This window comes from Oncorhynchus keta, chromosome 13 (assembly GCF_023373465.1).
Source record: "Oncorhynchus keta strain PuntledgeMale-10-30-2019 chromosome 13, Oket_V2, whole genome shotgun sequence".
In the NCBI taxonomy this organism is placed as follows: Eukaryota; Metazoa; Chordata; class Actinopteri; order Salmoniformes; family Salmonidae; genus Oncorhynchus; species Oncorhynchus keta.
Window position 1 is genome coordinate 24,789,002 of NC_068433.1, and position 20,955 is coordinate 24,809,956.

Consider the following 20,955-nt stretch of genomic DNA (forward strand, 5'->3'; position numbering starts at 1 on the left):
CCTCGTCCCCTGAGTCACATTACAAGCCAAAACCCCTATTTATCTTAAACTTAAGGGGTGTAAATACCCCCTGGGTTATGTTAGGAAACCAAATAGCATATTTGAACATGCAGTTGTTCGCTACAAACACAATAAATTGTCCATTTTATGTCGAACTAGCTAGCTACGTGCCCTTCTATACTAGGGTTTGTGGTAGGAAAGAGGAGACGTGCACCACAACAAGGTTGTCACTAGTTACCACAGCCACAAAGTCATAAACGCCGTCTATTTATACAATGTATCCGCTTAAAATCTGATTTTAAACTGAACCACAACCACACTGCTTACCTTTAACATCACAATAAATTATGACCAAAAAGCACGTTTTTGTTTTCATTCATTTTTACGATATAGTCAACTTTGTGGATGTGCTATCTAGTGGAAACCCCACCATTCTCCAAATGTGTTTTTTAATGCTATGAGATTGACCCGTGCAATGATTTCACGACTGAAAATCGTATCGAATCCTACGGCAGCACTGCGTGATGTCAACCGCACGAGACAGTCGAGGAGAGCCCCCCATAAATAAATTCCGAAATCAGCTCCGTGTAACTAGTTAGCCACCTAGCAGTGGTCAATTTTATACCTACCTGGGGCATGTTCCTAAAGGATTTTGCTGTATGTGGTGTACATGCAGTGCCCGGGAATACATTACTCTAAGGAATGTTCCGTGTTTAAGGTGTTGCTCTGGTAATGGTAGCAGTCTTGCAACTGAAGCAGCAGCGCTACCGATACTAGGAGCTTTTCCGGAGCTCTGGCAAGAAAAATGGAAACTCTGAGAAAAACTCACGGGAAGAGTGTCTCAGGTACTCTCTGTCCACGGGGCTATATTTGATGCCAGCGGGAAATACCGTGTGTACAATAACTTGATCAACAGCGATTTCTCCACCAATCAGAAGAATGGAACGGATGCAAGCTTGCACAAATTGGCCTTAGCAACGCACACATCCATCAACAACTTGCATCCCCTGGACTCTTTGGTGGAACGTTGGCAGAACCCTCTCTCTGTGGCCATTTTCGCACATGGGCAAGATGCCACATTTGCCACAGCCCTGGTCTACACCCTCAGCATCTTCTGCCCTCAGTGGACTTCCACATGGTGTGCCACTCCGGGAAGATGGCGAGTTTCCCTGAGCAGGAACGGGAGCATTTTGCAGGTCTGGAGGATTGTGCCGCGGTGTTCGCCAGGCTGCAGACGCACCGAGACAAATACCAGAACTATGCCATCGGGGGTAAGGCCTCCTATCCAAACAATCTTCTTTAGAACTTTGCCAGCGACGTAATGGAAGCCAACTACATCCTGGTCATCGACATGGCACCAGTGCCGACCTCCACCAGCAGTTACTGGCGTTGGTCATGAGACGTGAACCTGCTACAGACGAGGTCATCGTCCTGCATGCCTTTGAGATCTGCCATGTACACAAGATGCCTGCCACCAAGTCGGAGCTGGCACAGCTGTACCAGGTGGGAGAGGTGCAGCCCTTCTATGAGGTTCCGTACCCACAGTGCCAGGCCCCCACCAACTACTCCTAGTGGGTGAACAGACATAGCCAAGGCTTGGGGCCCCTGGACGTGACCTATACATTATCCTGGGTGGACCCCTGGGAGCCCTTCTACATTGGGCCGCACACCGTACACCTGTACGACGGCTTCAGGCAGTATGGCTTTTACCGCATCAGCGGTTGTATGGATAAAAGTTCCTCACAGTACGGAGGGGACGCGACAGGTGTGTGTGTGTGTATGGTTGAAAACATTATCAACAGACACTGCAGAGATTCTTGCACAGCGGTATAATATACATAAACAAAGATTTGTCGACGAGGATGGGATTCGAACCCACGCGTGCAGAGCACAATGGATTAGCAGTCCATCGCCTTAACCACTCGGCCACCTCGTCCCCTGAGGCACATCACAAGCCAAAACCCCTATTTGTCTTAAACTTAAGGGGTGTAAATACCCCCCCTGGGTTATGTTAGGAAACCAAATAGCATATTTGAACATGCAGTTGTTCGCTACAAACACAATAAATTGTCCATTTTATGTCGAACTAGCTAGCTACGTGCCCTTCTATACTAGGGTTTGTGGTAGGAAAGCGGAGACGTGCACCACAACAAGGTTGTCACTAGTTACCACAGCCACAAAGTCATAAACGCCGTCTATTTATACAATGTATCCGCTTAAAATCTGATTTTAAACTGAACCACAACCACACTGCTTACCTTTAACATCACAATAAATTATGACCAAAAAGCACGTTTTTGTTTTCATTCATTTTTACGATATAGTCAACTTTGTGGATGTGCTATCTAGTGGAAACCCCACCATTCTCCAAATGTGTTTTTTAATGCTATGAGATTGACCCGTGCAATGATTTCACGACTGAAAATCGTATCGAATCCTACGGCAGCACTGCGTGATGTCAACCGCACGAGACAGTCGAGGAGAGCCTCCCCATAAATAAATTCGAAATCAGCTCCGTGTAACTAGTTAGCCACCTAGCAGTGGTCAATTTTATACCTACCTGGGGCATGTTCCTAAAGGATTTTGCTGTATGTGGTGTACATGCAGTGCCCGGGAATACATTACTCTAAGGAATGTTCCGTGTTTAAGGTGTTGCTCTGGTAATGGTAGCAGTCTTGCAACTGAAGCAGCAGCGCTACCGATACTAGGAGCTTTTCCGGAGCTCTGGCAAGAAAAATGGAAACTCTGAGAAAAACTCACGGGAAGAGTGTCTCAGGTACTCTCTGTCCACGGGGGCTATATTTGATGCCAGCGGGAAATACCGTGTGTACAATAACTTGATCAACAGCGATTTCTCCACCAATCAGAAGAATGGAACGGATGCAAGCTTGCACAAATTGGCCTTAGCAACGCACACATCCATCAACAACTTGCATCCCTGGACTCTTTGGTGGAACGTTGGCAGAACCCTCTCTCTGTGGCCATTTTCGCACATGGGCAAGATGCCACATTTGCCACAGCCCTGGTCTACACCCTCAGCATCTTCTGCCCTCAGTGGACTTCCACATGGTGTGCCACTCCGGGAAGATGGCGAGTTTCCCTGAGCAGGAACGGGAGCATTTTGCAGGTCTGGAGGATTGTGCCGCGGTGTTCGCCAGGCTGGAGACGCACCGAGACAAATACCAGAACTATGCCATCGGGGTAAGGCCTCCTATCCAAACAATCTTCTTTAGAACTTTGCCAGCGACGTAATGGAAGCCAACTACATCCTGGTCATCGACATGGCACCAGTGCCGACCTCCACCAGCAGTTACTGGCGTTGGTCATGAGACGTGAACCTGCTACAGACGAGGTCATCGTCCTGCATGCCTTTGAGATCTGCCATGTACACAAGATGCCTGCCACCAAGTCGGAGCTGGCACAGCTGTACCAGGTGGGAGAGGTGCAGCCCTTCTATGAGGTGCCGTACCCACAGTGCCAGGCCCCCACCAACTACTCCTAGTGGGTGAACAGACATAGCCAAGGCTTGGGGCCCCTGGACGTGACCTATACATTATCCTGGGTGGACCCCTGGGAGCCCTTCTACATTGGGCCGCACACCGTACACCTGTACGACGGCTTCAGGCAGTATGGCTTTAACCGCATCAGCGGTTGTATGGATAAAAGTTCCTCACAGTACGGAGGGGACGCGACAGGTGTGTGTGTATGGTTGAAAACAGGTAGGACTACATGACATTATCAACAGACACTGCAGAGATTCTTGCACAGCGGTATAATATACATAAACAAAGATTTGTCGACGAGGATGGGATTCGAACCCACGCATGCAGAGCACAATGGATTAGCAGTCCATCGCCTTAACCACTCGGCCACCTAGTACCCTGAGGCACATCACAAGCCAAAACCCCTATTTATCTTAAACTTAAGGGGTGTAAATACCCCCCTGGGTTATGTTAGGAAACCAAATAGCATATTTGAACATGCAGTTGTTCGCTACAAACACAATAAATTGTCCATTTTATGTCGAACTAGCTAGCTACGTGCCCTTCTATACTAGGGTTTGTGGTAGGAAAGAGGAGACGTGCACCACAACAAGGTTGTCACTAGTTACCACAGCCACAAAGTCATAAACGCCGTCTATTTATACAATGTATCCGCTTAAAATCTGATTTTAAACTGAACCACAACCACACTGCTTACCTTTAACATCACAATAAATTATGACCAAAAAGCACGTTTTTGTTTTCATTCATTTTTACGATATAGTCAACTTTGTGGATGTGCTATCTAGTGGAAACCCCACCATTCTCCAAATGTGTTTTTTAATGCTATGAGATTGACCCGTGCAATGATTTCACGACTGAAAATCGTATCGAATCCTACGGCAGCACTGCGTGATGTCAACCGCACGAGACAGTCGAGGAGAGCCCCCCATAAATAAATTCCGAAATCAGCTCCGTGTAACTAGTTAGCCACCTAGCAGTGGTCAATTTTATACCTACCTGGGGCATGTTCCTAAAGGATTTTGCTGTATGCAGTGCCCGGGAATACATTACTCTAAGGAATGTTCCGTGTTTAAGGTGTTGCTCTGGTAATGGTAGCAGTCTTGCAACTGAAGCAGCAGCGCTACCGATACTAGGAGCTTTTCCGGAGCTCTGGCAAGAAAAATGGAAACTCTGAGAAAAACTCACGGGAAGAGTGTCTCAGGTACTCTCTGTCCACGGGGCTATATTTGATGCCAGCGGGAAATACCGTGTGTACAATAACTTGATCAACAGCGATTTCTCCACCAATCAGAAGAATGGAACGGATGCAAGCTTGCACAAATTGGCCTTAGCAACGCACACATCCATCAACAACTTGCATCCCCTGGACTCTTTGGTGGAACGTTGGCAGAACCCTCTCTCTGTGGCCATTTTCGCACATGGGCAAGATGCCACATTTGCCACAGCCCTGGTCTACACCCTCAGCATCTTCTGCCCTCAGTGGACTTCCACATGGTGTGCCACTCCGGGAAGATGGCGAGTTTCCCTGAGCAGGAACGGGAGCATTTTGCAGGTCTGGAGGATTGTGCCGCGGTGTTCGCCAGGCTGGAGACGCACCGAGACAAATACCAGAACTATGCCATCGGGGGTAAGGCCTCCTATCCAAACAATCTTCTTTAGAACTTTGCCAGCGACGTAATGGAAGCCAAATACATCCTGGTCATCGACATGGCACCAGTGCCGACCTCCACCAGCAGTTACTGGCGTTGGTCATGAGACGTGAACCTGCTACAGACGAGGTCATCGTCCTGCATGCCTTTGAGATCTGCCATGTACACAAGATGCCTGCCACCAAGTCGGAGCTGGCACAGCTGTACCAGGTGGGAGAGGTGCAGCCCTTCTATGAGGTGCCGTACCCACAGTGCCAGGCCCCCACCAACTACTCCTAGTGGGTGAACAGACATAGCCAAGGCTTGGGGCCCCTGGACGTGACCTATACATTATCCTGGGTGGACCCCTGGGAGCCCTTCTACATTGGGCCGCACACCGTACACCTGTACGACGGCTTCAGGCAGTATGGCTTTAACCGCATCAGCGGTTGTATGGATAAAAGTTCCTCACAGTACGGAGGGGACGCGACAGGTGTGTGTGTGTGTATGGTTGAAAACAGGTAGGACTACATGACATTATCAACAGACACTGCAGAGATTCTTGCACAGCGGTATAATATACATAAACAGAGATTTGTCGACGAGGATGGGATTCGAACCCACGCGTGCAGAGCACAATGGATTAGCAGTCCATCGCCTTAACCACTCGGCCACCTCGTCCCCTGAGGCACATCACAAGCCAAAACCCCTATTTGTCTTAAACTTAAGGGGTGTAAATACCCCCCCTGGGTTATGTTAGGAAACCAAATAGCATATTTGAACATGCAGTTGTTCGCTACAAACACAATAAATTGTCCATTTTATGTCGAACTAGCTAGCTACGTGCCCTTCTATACTAGGGTTTGTGGTAGGAAAGAGGAGACGTGCACCACAACAAGGTTGTCACTAGTTACCACAGCCACAAAGTCATAAACGCCGTCTATTTATACAATGTATCCGCTTAAAATCTGATTTTAAACTGAACCACAACCACACTGCTTACCTTTAACATCACAATAAATTATGACCAAAAAGCACGTTTTTGTTTTCATTCATTTTTACGATATAGTCAACTTTGTGGATGTGCTATCTAGTGGAAACCCCACCATTCTCCAAATGTGTTTTTTAATGCTATGAGATTGACCCGTGCAATGATTTCACGACTGAAAATCGTATCGAATCCTACGGCAGCACTGCGTGATGTCAACCGCACGAGACAGTCGAGGAGAGCCCCCCATAAATAAATTCCGAAATCAGCTCCGTGTAACTAGTTAGCCACCTAGCAGTGGTCAATTTTATACCTACCTGGGGCATGTTCCTAAAGGATTTTGCTGTATGCAGTGCCCGGGAATACATTACTCTAAGGAATGTTCCGTGTTTAAGGTGTTGCTCTGGTAATGGTAGCAGTCTTGCAACTGAAGCAGCAGCGCTACCGATACTAGGAGCTTTTCCGGAGCTCTGGCAAGAAAAATGGAAACTCTGAGAAAAACTCACGGGAAGAGTGTCTCAGGTACTCTCTGTCCACGGGGCTATATTTGATGCCAGCGGGAAATACCGTGTGTACAATAACTTGATCAACAGCGATTTCTCCACCAATCAGAAGAATGGAACGGATGCAAGCTTGCACAAATTGGCCTTAGCAACGCACACATCCATCAACAACTTGCATCCCCTGGACTCTTTGGTGGAACGTTGGCAGAACCCTCTCTCTGTGGCCATTTTCGCACATGGGCAAGATGCCACATTTGCCACAGCCCTGGTCTACACCCTCAGCATCTTCTGCCCTCAGTGGACTTCCACATGGTGTGCCACTCCGGGAAGATGGCGAGTTTCCCTGAGCAGGAACGGGAGCATTTTGCAGGTCTGGAGGATTGTGCCGCGGTGTTCGCCAGGCTGGAGACGCACCGAGACAAATACCAGAACTATGCCATCGGGGGTAAGGCCTCCTATCCAAACAATCTTCTTTAGAACTTTGCCAGCGACGTAATGGAAGCCAAATACATCCTGGTCATCGACATGGCACCAGTGCCGACCTCCACCAGCAGTTACTGGCGTTGGTCATGAGACGTGAACCTGCTACAGACGAGGTCATCGTCCTGCATGCCTTTGAGATCTGCCATGTACACAAGATGCCTGCCACCAAGTCGGAGCTGGCACAGCTGTACCAGGTGGGAGAGGTGCAGCCCTTCTATGAGGTGCCGTACCCACAGTGCCAGGCCCCCACCAACTACTCCTAGTGGGTGAACAGACATAGCCAAGGCTTGGGGCCCCTGGACGTGACCTATACATTATCCTGAGTGGACCCCTGGGAGCCCTTCTACATTGGGCCGCACACCGTACACCTGTACGACGGCTTCAGGCAGTATGGCTTTAACCGCATCAGCCAGGTATGTATTGTACGGATAAAAGTAGCCAGTTACTCACAGTGCAGAGGGGACGCGACAGGTGTGTGTATGGTTGAAAACAGTTAGGACTACATTACATTATCAACAGACAAAGGACACTGCAGATATTCTTGCACAGCAGTAAAACATACATTATACAAATAGAATATAAATAAATACTTTTTCCTGACACGTCATTCAATTAAAAGTTTTCAACATTTCATGTTGTCCCCCTTACCTCTTCCCCTTCCCTCCCCAGGCCTGTAAGCTCCACGTGACGGGCTACGGATTCTCCGTCCTCAACTCTGCCTTTGTGGTGCACAAAGGGTTCAAAGTTCATGGCGTGTTCCACAGCAGGAAGAATGAGGAGAACCGAAGGAGCCGCCTCCTGTTCCGCAGCTTCAAGGAGGGCCTGAAGACCAAGTACCCCACCTCCCCTCAACCCTGCTGAGGAGACAAGTTGAGAACACTGGTGCCTGATTGACACTATAGGGTTAAACTAGGGGTTGGCCTGGTTACGCATCCATTTTTGTTGCTGGGTAGGACCATGTGAGAGGAAAATATCCAAGCCAGAACAGTACAGTTTGGCCCTATAGTGTGAATCAGCGTTGGATCACTTCTCCCTAAGTACAGGCTAGGTGTTGATTTGGAGTTCAACATTCCTATGAGTTCACACGACCTCTGTCCAGCAAGAAATCAACAAATTACCAACTGCTCTACAACATAAACATGAAATGATCACTGGTCTCTGGTTCCTTTAAGGAATACCTAGGATAGGATAAGTAATCCTTCTCACCCCCCCCCCCTAAAAGATTTAGATGCACTATTGTAAAGTGGCTGTTCCACTGGATGTCATAAGGTGAATGCACCAATTTGTATGTCGCTCTGGATAAGAGCGTCTGCTAAATGACTTAAATGTAATGTAAATGTCCCTGAATTTCTGCTCATTTGTCCAAGTCAGTCAACCACTAGATGGCAATAGTAGACACTTGACTGTAAGGTTTTCACATCATCATCATAATCAGCATTACCTATGCATTGACAGTGAGGGTGGGCCTGTCATTTCTAGTGCCTGCTGAAGACCACAATTGTTTTTGTAAATAGACTCATTGTTCTATAGAAGCTGGGTTTGGTTGACACTCCCATAGAGAGATGTATGTAGTGGGAAAGAGTGACAGGTGTTTTGAGTCTATTTCATGGAAATGGTTACTTATTTATTAAAGGATTGGAGTTGTAATGGTTTGCATTTGTTTGAAGTACAAATAGTTAATATTATGAACACATACAGTTGAAGTCGAAAGTTTACATACACCTTAGCCAAATACATTTAATCTCAGTTTTTCACAATTCCTGACATTTAATCCTAGTAAAAATTCTGTTTTAGGTCAGTTAGGATCACCACTTTATTTTGATCATGTGAAATGTCAGACTAATAGTAGAGTGAATTATTTATTTCAGCTTGCATTTCATTCATCACATTCCCTGTGGGTCAGAAGTTTGCATACAATCAATTAGTATTTGGTAGCATTGCCTTTAAATTGTTTAACTTGGTTCAAACATTTCAGGTAGCCTTCAACAAGCTTCCCACAATAAGTTGGGTGAATTTTGGCCCATTCCTTCTGACAGAGCTGGTGTAACTGAGTCAGGTTTGTAGGATCCTTGCTCGCACACGCTTTTTCAGTTGTGCCCACAAATGTTCTATGGGATTGAGGTCAAGGCTTTGTGATGGCCACTCCAATACCTTAACTTTGTTGTCCTTAAGCCATTTTGACACAACTTTGGAAGTATGCTTGGTGTCATTTTCCATTTGGAACACCCATTTGCGACCAAGCTTTAACTTCCTGACTAATCTTGAGATGTTGCTTCAATATATCCACATAATTTTCCTTCCTCATGAAGCCATCTATTTTGTGAAGTGCACCAGTCCCTCCTGCAGCAAAGCACCCCCACAACATGATGCTTCACGGTTAGGATGGTGTTCTTCGGCTTGCAAGCCTCCCCCTTTTTCCTCCAAACATAACGATGGTCATTATGGCCAAACAGTTCTATTTCTGTTTCATCAGATCAGAGGACATTTCTCCAGAAAGTACGATCTCTATCCCCATGTGCAGTTGCAAACCGTCGTCTGGCTTTTTTATGGCGGTTTTGGAGCAGTGGCTTCTTCCTTGCTGAGTGGCCTTTCAGGTTATGTCGATATAGGACTCATTTTACTGTGGATATAGATACTTTTGTACCTGTTTCCTCCAGCATCTTCACAAGGTCCTTTGCTGTTGTTCTGGGATTGATATGCACTTTTTGCACCAAAGTACGTTCATCTCTAGGAGACAGAACGCATCTCCTTCCTGAGTGGTATGACGGCTGCGTCGTCCCATGGTGTTTATACTTGCGTACTATTGTTTGTACAGATGATTGTGGTACCTTCAGGCATTTGGAAATTGCTCCTAAGGATGAACCTTTTTGTTTCTGAGGTCTTGGCTGATTTCTTTTGATTTTCCAATGATGTCAAGCAAAGAGGCACTGAGTTTGAAGGTAGGCCTTGAGATACATCCACAGGTACACCTCCAATTGACTCAAATGATGTCAATTAGCCTATCAGAAGCCTCTAAAGCCATGATATCATTTTCTGAAAATTGTTTAAAGGCACAGTCAACTTAGTGTATGTAAACTTCTGACCCACTGGAATTGTGATACAGTGAATTATAAGTGAAATAATCTGTCTGTAAACAATTGTTGGACAAATTACTTGTGTCGTGCACAAAGTAATGTCCCAACCGACTTTCCAAAACTATAGTTTGTTAAAAAGACATTTGTGGAGTGGTTGCCAAAACAAGTTTTAATGACTCCAACCTAAGTGTATGTAAACTTCTGACTTCAACTGTATGTTGTTCTCTTTAGTAGGGATGTCGACAGAGGTCCCGTATGATCCCCTAGGTCACGTCCCAAATGGCACCCTATTCCCTATAGACTACTTGCGGAACAATGGGGTGCCATTTAGGATGTATCCATAGTATTCATCCTGGTTATTTTGCATTGTGAATATATGGTACAGTATTACCATTTTGCATAGCGGTGGTCACTGACTTGTTAGCCCTGTGAATGACTAAATGTAGCACAGAATAGCCAGAACTCTGTTCTCCAACCACTAATAAATAATATTCTTTAGTTATTTGGGAGTGAAAAAAAGGATTTGTGGTTGGAAGTTTACATATTCATTGTGATATTTTTCAAATATTAAAATATCCTATTAAAATACAACAAAAACTACAACTTGTTTCTGAAATTACTTTTCATTACATGTTGTATTTTTTGGGGAAAATTAATTGTCTGTCCTATGTTATTACAATTTTTTTTTTTTAAGTAAAATGTTTTGATCATTTCAGTTGGCGTTACTATGAAATGCTTTTGGCACAGATAATTGTGTGTAGTAGCAACTCAACCAAGTAGGAGGCAATGGAGTAAGGTTACCATTGGTAATACGACTTGTCGTGTTGGTTCGCAGTTCTTATTCTGTTGAGTCTAAATCAAGTTCCTGAGTACGTCAATCTAGTAGATTTTCATGCTAACCTATGATGATTGGGAAGGAAATCAACAGATTTCTCTCTAAATTTCACTAATATTTTGGTGATAGGGGTTGCATATCAGGTTCGGGGTGAATTTAGTTGTCAATTTAAGAAATGTAATTAACAAGTTGAAAAAAACCCCAAATAAAATAGGGCAGTTTTTTTATTCATGATCTCAATTTCTCTCAGATAGGGGTTGCATATCAGGTTCGGGGTGAATTCAGTTGTCAATTTAAGAAATGTAATTAACATGTAGAATTTTTTTTTTAAATAGGGCAGTTTTTTTTATTCATGATCTCAATTTCTCTGTTTTCAATGAATTCAGTTGTCAATTCAGGAAGTGAAAAATCCACAAATTAAAACAATGGGCAATTTTACATTTTTGAATTGACAAATTCACTTTTATCTTTCTTTTAGAGGAAACCATATACAGTGGGGAGAACATGACAGGTGTCTTTTATACAGGTAACGAGTTCAAACAGGTGCAGTTAATACAGGTAATGAGTGGAGAACAGGAGGGCTTCTTAAAGAAAAACGAACAGGTCCTTGAGAGCCGGAATTCTTACTGGTTGGTAGGTGATCAAATACTTATGTCATGCAATAAAATGCAAATTAATTACTTAAAAATCATACAATGTGATTTTCTGGATTTTTGTTTTAGATTCCGTCTCTCACAGTTGAAGTGTACCTATGATAAAAAATTACAGACCTCTACATGCTTTGTAAGTAGGAAAACCTGCAAAATTGGCAGTGTATCAAATACTTGTTCTCCCCACTGTATGTAGTGTGGTGTTGCTCACAACTTGTGAGGACACAACATGTCTCTGGGTTTAAAAGATGTCACTAACTAAACCAATAGAAGCTGACGCCTCGGTTAAAAGGTGATTCGACCTAACATCCTATCTTTTTTAGTAATTAACACAACCTGTTTTGAAGTGAACTCCACAAAGCCCTGTGATCTCATTTATTGAACTTGGTGGTGAGACACGGAAGGGAATAACACGTAATCACTGCTGCTGGGCACTTGGTTCATCATCCCAACACTTTAACTTATCACACCAGTGATCTATCTAAGCAGATACACATCTCGTCCCTGCTCTCTCACTCCAACAACTCTACCTTCAACCATATTAGCAGATTTTCTTTGTCAACATTCTCATCGTAGGGCGTTCTTGTTCTATGTGCCTCTCTTCATCTCACCAGACCAATAACTCGGACTACGTTGTTTATTTTTCTCTTGCGCTTTCCCTCTGCTCCTATTTTTCACTCTTCCTCAGTACGTCACCGTCCCATCCATGGTGTTTGAGTGGCAGAAGGCAGAGGGGGGAAGGGAGAGGGGGTTACGGGTAAGGAGTGGCATTAAGCAGGTTTGGTGAGGTAAAGTGGGGTTTATCTCGACAGCTTTGGGGAGCTGCAGCTTATTAGGGTCAGGGAGCTTTACGACAAGAGCAATTAGGGCTGGCCTCTGTGTGGAGCTAGCAGGAGGCCTACCACTAGATTGGCTGTGTACAAGGAGAAGAGGAGGCAGAGGAGGGGGGTGTATGTGTACCGAGGGAAGACCAGACATGCTGGAGCCCTCGGCCTAGTGGGGCTTTTGAGGGGCTTTTTTTTTGCGGGTCACTTCATGGATGAGAATTGCAGTGAGGTAGCAGTGACCCCAAAACTTCGGAGGACTGGAGAGACCGGTTGCGTCCCAAATGGCACCAATTCCCTTTTGTATGGTGCACTATATAGGAAATAGGATGCCATTTGGGGTGCACCCACAGACAAAGTATTAAGAGCTGAATGACCTTTTGTCTATTGCCACAGCATGTTATTAAACAGACAGTCATTGAAAATGTTCAACATTAGGACCTTATTTTGCGCTAATGACGGCTTCCCCTGTTGATTGACCATTGGAAAGCACTTGACTGGAAATCACTGCCTTTCTTAATTGATTGCCCCTGAGGAGATAAAGTTGTATCGAATTGACTTCAAACGCGTCTCTGTATGTTGGGTTTACTTGAATTATATTACTCTGTAACAAACGATTCAGTACAAGTTAGGTTTACATCCAATTAGCTTCAGATTTGTATGCATATGTAAACATTTGCAAATTTTCCCACCAGTGGTGGGTCTCCACCAAAAGGATATGTTGCAGATAGAAATCAGTGCTTGATGACCACTTCTGTTACTTCATGTACCGAAGAAAAAGAATCAGACCAGCGGAATTTATTGGAAAGGAGCCTCAAGCTCATATCATGCACTTTCACCATCCTGTGAAGTTCAACATCATTTTTTTCATCTACCCGCACTGTATCTGCCAGCTGTTGGCTAGAGAGTACATGCCAAGGCCAGAGTAGGAACATTTAGCTATTTAACGCAACAGTTTCTGTGACAAAACTATCAGTAGAGTTGAAAATGTGATGGAAACACATTGAACATTTCCCAAAAATTTCGGTACACGGTATTCAAATAATATTTGAGAAGGTCCGGTCACACAAACTTCCTAGGTGGCAAAGGTCCGGATAGATATTTGAATTTATCCGCGTAGTAAGAAACCCCTCGCTACCCATGCGACCCCAAACTGTTCACACGCCTCTTGTTGGCGGAGACAACAGTTCGCAGCTGTAAAGCAAATTTCCTGCAAATCTACACATTTTGCCATGGGGTTAGCCTAGCTTACCTACTTAGCTAACATGGGCAAGTTGATCAACTGGACATTTTTGAATTATATTATTTGATTTATATTATTTGACCGGTTATAAATAGCTGTAAGTGAATGTGATAAAAATAGGAAAACTGCCAATGCACTATTACAACTCCCAACAGCAGAAAGTTCACAGCCAGACTGAGCCCCCAAAAAAAAAAAAGAAAACCTGTTTAAAGTCAGGACCCGCGGTCCTTATTGACCCCGTTCTTGATTTGGATCCGGGACCAAGTCTGCCTATTGAGTATGACTGCCCTATACTGTCCAACAAGAACTAGTTGTTGAGTGTTACATGTCTGATGAGTTCACCTGGATCCCACTATGAGGTCAGGTCATGACGATCAACATGTTACAACTTAACTACTTATGAAATGAAATACTTATAAAATAAAACATTTTATGTGAACTCTTACAAGCAACTCTCCAATAAAAAAAGATGCAAAGCAATGTGAAAAGTAGAAACCAAAATGCATTTCAGTGTAAAGGTGAGACATGTTTGTGTCTCAGGGGTGAGAGGAACAGGAACAGGTCACCTCTGGTAACACTTAACACCGGGCAGAGCAGCCTGGACAGAAGTGAGCTGAAACATCCGTTTCACTTAAACGAGTGTGAGCTTATCAGTCATCAATGCCAGCTTTAGGAGCAGGCGACCTGTCTGCTTACGGAACAAGCTCCCACCGATGCACGCATTCAGTTCACTCATGGCCAGTTAAGTCGAGTGTTCTTGGACGCCCTGGCTACCTGCGCTTTAAACGTATCCCGCTAAATACGTCTCCCTTCGCCCTCCACCACCGTGGTACTCAGCTAGCGGTTGCAGTTCTAATAGGACGTGACACCGCCCGGGGGGGAAGAAAATTCAGGCCTAATGGATCTAGGTAATCCCTCTCACTGAGCCTCACCAGCGCCTTGCTTATAGCCTCCTCCTCCTTCTCCCACCGTCCTCTTTTATCCTCCCCAGTGCCCAGCGCCTTGCTTGTATACTCCTACCCACTGTTGCCGGAATTCACCAGGAGAGAACAAACGGATGGGGGCAGGCTGGACAGGGCATCCCCCTCTGACACAGTCGCACACACACAGTCACACACATACACAAACTCACAGAGTTGCACACACACACACACACACACACACACACACACACACACACACACACACACACACACACACACACACACACACAACAAGGAACCAGAACCTTGGAGTCGGGAACCCACTGACCAGACACTGACACTAGCCACATAGAGCTAAGTTAAATCTGTCTCCTCGATCAATGAGCTAATGCAAGCTCCTCTATCACAATAATTTAGTAACAGATGAAGGATGGCATGATGCAATTGACCTATTGTACTGTGTTTGTAGACTGGCTGCACATTCCCTGGGCCCTCACAGTTTGGCTCCCAGGATCTGCATTAAATCTCAGAGGAGAGGAGCTTATCCATAGTTCTGGTACAGTACACAGTGCAGTACATACAGTGATATACAACATGTATTTTCTTATAGGAAAAAGCAGAGGAGATAGTTTTAGAATGAGTTGTTTTTTATTTTTGCCGTGGCTTATTTCCACTTATTCTCCATTTCTTGCAATAAATTAATAATAACCATGCTGCAAACAATGTCTCAGAATGTGTGTCTCTCTATGGGCAACTATCAATCAGTCAATCATTAAAGTCTATTCAGTGCTCTAAAGAGTATTTATAAGCTCAGGTCAGTGTGTATGTAGTGCACTCCTATCAGTACATCTAGGTGACATGAAGGCAGACAAAATTAGCACACAACAAACAAACTTTACTGAGCCTTTAAGCACTCTTAAATAACCATCCTCTACCCTCCATCCCTTCATCCCTCCCCCAGCCCTCACTTTATCCACCTGTCCCTCCCGGGGGGTAATTTGGCGGAGCTGCAGAGTGGCTGGGCTGGGGCAGGCAGGTGGGGCAGGGTGGGACAGGGAGGGGGGGAAGGGGGGCTCAATAGAGGTAAGTCACTGAATCAGGAATTAATGAGTATTAAAGTATTAGGTGAGAATAAGTCCTACCTTTTAAGCCCTTTAGCATTCCTAAACAACTCCAATAACACCTGTTATATCAAGGAATCGCAGCGAGGCTGCGTGGTGTGAGAATTCAATTATTTTTCTTCTATTAAGTCACCTAAGACATGATGGCCAAACTGGTAAGCAGATAGTTCTCTGTGAGTTCACAGGCATGGAAGTAAAGAGACTTGAAAGACAATGTCAATTAAAATGTTAAGCACAATTTCTGTAGGTATGATATTCAATTTGACTACAATTGGTAGAAATAAAGCATTTTGAGTCATAACATTTTGACCACAAACCAACATTTGACAGAGGTGCCTATTGAGTTACAGACAGAATCCAGAATTGGACAGTGTTCTTTCTTTGACACAGAGAGCTTCTAAGATTCCAAAGAATTCTAAGATTCTATGTTCTCTTCTCTAAGCTTCTCGTCTCTGAGTTCTCTAGGCTATGATGTCATGGCAGTGAAGCCAACCAGCCAGCCAGCCAGCCAGCCAGGCACAGACAGACAGACAGACAGACAGACAGACAGACAGACAGACATTGGCCCTCCTATTGTTCTAACCCCTTACATCACCACCATGACCACTAGCAGCCATTGCTGCTAGTCACGAATCACAGTAATCATAAGCACAAGGGCCAACGACCAGCCCAGCAAACAAACCCTGAGAGTGATCCACCCATCCATCCTCAAGTCTATTTTCTAGTGCATAGAGCATAAATTAGACAACATTATTGGTTGGTTGATAAGTCATCAAAAGGAGATCTCCTTGTGTAAGCTCATCTTCACACACAGCAACAGTGATACCTTCCTTAGGCGGAGCTATAGAAATACTAGAGCAGGCATCCCCATCCAAGACCACATTCTGTGGTGGAGTGCCGTCTGGGACTATGTTAGGAGGACGGGCCGTTTGTTAACTGAACCTGAAAAAAACCCATCCAGGGAGAGGAGATAGTAGTGCTGGCAGTAGAGAGAGATGTCAAACAGGTCCACCTTGGGGAGGTGGATCGCTATCAGATAGCCCTGGGGTTGGACACAGGCAGAGAGATATACACGTCGAGAGACAGAGACACAGAGTACACACGCACACAGGTTGGACACACACACACACAGATAACACAATTGAATTTAGAACACAAGTCGCACCATCGTATTAGAGTGCCAGACTCTCTCAATACAAAGGTCATGAGAATGGAGACTTGAACCTGGAGAACAACGTTCTACAAATCATGAATAATTCAGCATCAATTGATAGGCTGATGATGTGCCATCCAGAGAATGAGGGGTTACAGCATGTTATTCTGGGTGATGATATCCCATCTATAGTGCATTCGGAAAGTATTCAGACCCCTTGACTTTTTCCACATTTTGTTACGGTACAGCCTTATTCTAAAATGGATTCAATTGTTTGTTTTTTCTCATCAGTCTACAAACAATACCCCATAAGTCTCTGAATGTCATTGAGTAGCCCAGCCAGAGCCTGAACATCTCTGAAGAGACCTGAAAATAGCTGTGCACAACGCTCCCCATCCAACCCGACAGAGGTGGAGAGGATCTGCAGAGAAGAATGGGAGAAACTCCCCCAAATACAGGTGTATTTACTCAATGAAGACTCAAGGCTTTAATCGCTGCCAAAGGTGCTTCTGCAAAGTACTGAGTAAAGGGTCTGAATACTTATGTAAATGTGATATTTCCATTTTATTTGTAATAAATTAACAAACATTTCTAAAAAAAAACAGTTTTTCCTTTGTCATTACGGGGCATTGTGTGTAGATAGATGAAAAACAACTTTTTAATCCATTTTGAAATAAGGCTGTAACTTAACAAAATGTGGGGAAAGTCAAGGGATCGTGAAGGCAACTATATAATCCTGTCATATACTGTACCTCGCTTAAAAACAGTCGACTGAGATTGAGTATAATGCAAACAACAAAAACAGTTATGTTGTTAATAATACGTGGTAGATGCTGGTTAAAATAAGAGCTTTGTGGGGTCTTTCTGACTGTGCTAAAAATTTAGACAGGGATTTACTCCTTGTCTTTCAATCCACCACAAATATTTGCCTCCACAGTGACTGCTATCTCAATCCTCCGTGCTCACCCTGGGCCAATTGAGGCAAGAGACTTTGCTCTTTCTCCTCCTATAGCACCTCACAACAGCGGAAGGGGAAGTGAATATATTGTTTGTTTGGTGAATGACCCCTGGGCATATGGTGCTGCCTGGGAGACCCTCCTATGTGGGGAGGGGGTGGGGGACACTCGACCTGTCTGAGAGGATACTGGTATTGAGTTGCAAACAAGTTTGTAATTAGCCCCTACTTCACTTGCTGGGATGGAATTAGTGTGTGTGTGTCAGTGTGTGTTATGCGAGTGCATGTGTGCTTAATTCATTTGTTTCTGTGTGTTTTCCTGAGCTCGTTGTGTGTGTGTTTGACCTCCTTTCTTTAGGAGGAATAGGGGTTGGGGCCGGTGATAACGATAACACTAATTAGTTCTCCTCCCAGTTGCTTGTTAATTGCGTTGAGTTGTGGATTTATACAGCATGGTTGGATGGGTAATACCCCGCCACACAGGGCCCCAGACCCCACCCCCTGCCTTGCGTGTTGGCAAAATCAACAGCTCATTTTTAAGCAGGCGACTTCTTGTTTAAGTCGAATTAATTATGCCAAGTGGGGTTCCACCTCCATCATCATGCCCTGGCCTGCGTCCCAAATGGAACCCAATATTTCCTGTGGTGCACTACTTTTGACCCGGGCCCATAGGCACTATAGGGAATAGGGAGCCATTTGGGATGCAGTCCTTGTTTTGTCCAGAAAGGGGAAGAGGTGCAGAGAGGGGAGGGGAAGAGGGGAATGAGGGCTAGATATGTGCATATGGTCACAGAATTAATTAGAACACAAAAGTATGTAACTATATAACTCTGGTAACAAAAAACTGATCCGGACAAATAGATGGGAAATGTTGCTACAAGGTTGATGACTACTCTTCAGTGGTCATGTGTTAAACACTATGTGTTTGGTTCAGCTTGTAAACTTTCCTTGCAATGCTTGCAAGAGTGCAATTTTGACAACACAGCCAGGAATATAAACTTTAGCAGGCTTTATCGGCACGCTATCGTGTTGTATCATGTCAAAACGATGCCTCTATAAGGATGTGTGGTATTCAATAAATCAATACAGTTTAAACACCCCTCACACACTGATACTGACTGGCACACACCATCATAATCTCCTCATCCCATCTCCATCTATGATTAAGAAGATTGGTAATCTCACTCAGTCTGCTCTCAAAGTGTTAACAGATTGGTGGGATTTGGAAGGGGGTAGAGGGCTGTGTGTGTGTGTGTGTGTGTGTGTGTGTGTGTGTGTGTGTGTGTGTGTGTGTGTGTGTGTGTGTGTGTGTGTGTGTGTGTGTGTGTGTGTGTGTGTGTGTGTGTGTGTGTGTGTGTGTGTGTGTGTGTGTGTGTGTGCGTGTGTGTGTGAGTATGTTTACGCAAGTGTGTGTACAAGTGTGCATTCAAACGCGAGAAGTGTCTAAGACCCAACAGCGTCAGATTAACTATAAGGTATGATCTTCCCCCGGCTCATCTAATTTCTCCCCCCTTCTGTGCTCCTCTATACTGGCTGTGTGAACAGACACTTGCACACACACAGTACAATCCCTCCCTCCCTCCCAACAGACAGACACACACATAGGCACACTCACACTGCACCCCACTGCCCTGATAATCTAGATGGGCTATCATCCTCTGCCCACTGTTTGTACAGGGAATCTATACCTTTGTCTTGAGCTATGGACTGTTTGGATTTACTTCCATTTGAAAAATAAGAATTTTGTCACAGTTTTTTATACATTGTTGTCACGTTCTGACCTTAGTTCCTTTGTGATGTCTTTGTTTTAGTATGGTCAGGGCGGGAGTTGGGTGGGCAGTCTGTTCTTTTTTCTATGATTTGGTATTTCTGTGTTTGGCCTGGTATGGTTCTCAATCAGAGGCAGCTGTTTATCGTTATCCCTGATTGAGAACCATACTTAGGCAGCCTGTTTTCTCCCTTGAGTTGTGGGTGATTATTTTCTGTTCTGTGTTTTTCTTCATCGTACAGGACTGTTCGTTTGTCGTTTTGTTGTTTTTTCCAGTGTTCAGTTGTTTCATTAAAGAATATGAACACTTACCACGCTGCGCATCGGTCCTCTTCTTCTTCCACCCATGACGAGCATTACAATTGTGTTAGCAGAGTAATTAAAAAAATAATAATAATATCGAAGTTAAAATGAATATTTTTACAAGGATATAATGTATAAACATTTCAAATATCAACCTGTACACACTGGTGGACTCACCATTAGGCAACTCAGGCCATTACCAAGAGCATCACATCATCGGGGAGCTTGTGAACTTGGCAGAATTTTGTTTAAAATGATCTTGCCTAGGCTTATATTGTTACTTTCACAAGCTACTTTAGTTTCCATTTGCCTTTTTGTGACAAAGAAATGTATCCACTGAACATGTATTCTGCACAGAAGGTATACAGTTGTTGAAATAAATAATAATATTGTCAGGGATACTCCCTCCCCGGGCTCTTGGTCATCAGACTGCTGATTATCCCGCACACCTGTCACCATCGTCTCGCGCACCTGCGCCCCATGACACTAACCTGGACTCCATCACCTCCTTGATTATCTTCCCTATATCTGTCACTCCCCTTGGTTCCTTCCCCAGGCGTCATTGTTTCTGTTTCTTGTCTGTGTGTGTAGTTCGTGGTTCTTGTTTTGTATTATGTTTAATTGATTTATCCCTGAGGAAGGCACAGTGATGCCGAAACGTTGGTAAATACCCATTAAATTGCTGGGAGATTATACATGGAGTGTGCGACTTTCTCTATTTTGATAGTTTATCATTTATTTATTAAAACACTCACTCCCTGAACTTGCTTCCAGACCCTCGCCGACATTATTACAAATTAAATCTAGCTTTGTTTATATATGTCTTGGTTTTGAGTGTATTTGGTCATTTACATCTGGCTTAGAACATTACATCTTACACTACATGGCTAAAAGTATGTGAACGGCCCTTCAACTTAGTGGATTCGGCTATTTCAGCCACACCCGTTGCTGACAGGTGATTCAAATAGAGTACACAGCCATGCAATCTCCATAGACAA

The 20,955-nt window shown here is 44.5% G+C and overlaps 2 non-coding genes and 4 pseudogenes across 2 annotated transcripts; 4 read left to right on the plus strand and 2 right to left on the minus strand.

Moving 5' to 3' along the window:
- The first annotated feature begins 215 nt into the window (after positions 1–215).
- On the plus strand, positions 216–1,833 carry LOC127906863 (beta-1,4-glucuronyltransferase 1-like; annotated as a pseudogene).
- A 21-nt stretch (positions 1,834–1,854) lies between these two features.
- On the minus strand, positions 1,855–1,936 carry trnas-gcu (transfer RNA serine (anticodon GCU)). The gene has a single exon. It is a non-coding gene; the product is annotated as a tRNA-Ser (tRNA).
- A 665-nt stretch (positions 1,937–2,601) lies between these two features.
- LOC118392748 (beta-1,4-glucuronyltransferase 1-like) lies at positions 2,602–3,733 on the plus strand (annotated as a pseudogene).
- A 799-nt stretch (positions 3,734–4,532) lies between these two features.
- On the plus strand, positions 4,533–5,734 carry LOC127906864 (beta-1,4-glucuronyltransferase 1-like; annotated as a pseudogene).
- Positions 5,734–5,815, minus strand: trnas-gcu (transfer RNA serine (anticodon GCU)). The gene has a single exon. It is a non-coding gene; the product is annotated as a tRNA-Ser (tRNA).
- Positions 5,816–6,469: 654 nt separating this feature from the next.
- LOC118392749 (beta-1,4-glucuronyltransferase 1-like) lies at positions 6,470–8,310 on the plus strand (annotated as a pseudogene).
- Positions 8,311–20,955: the final 12,645 nt, after the last annotated feature.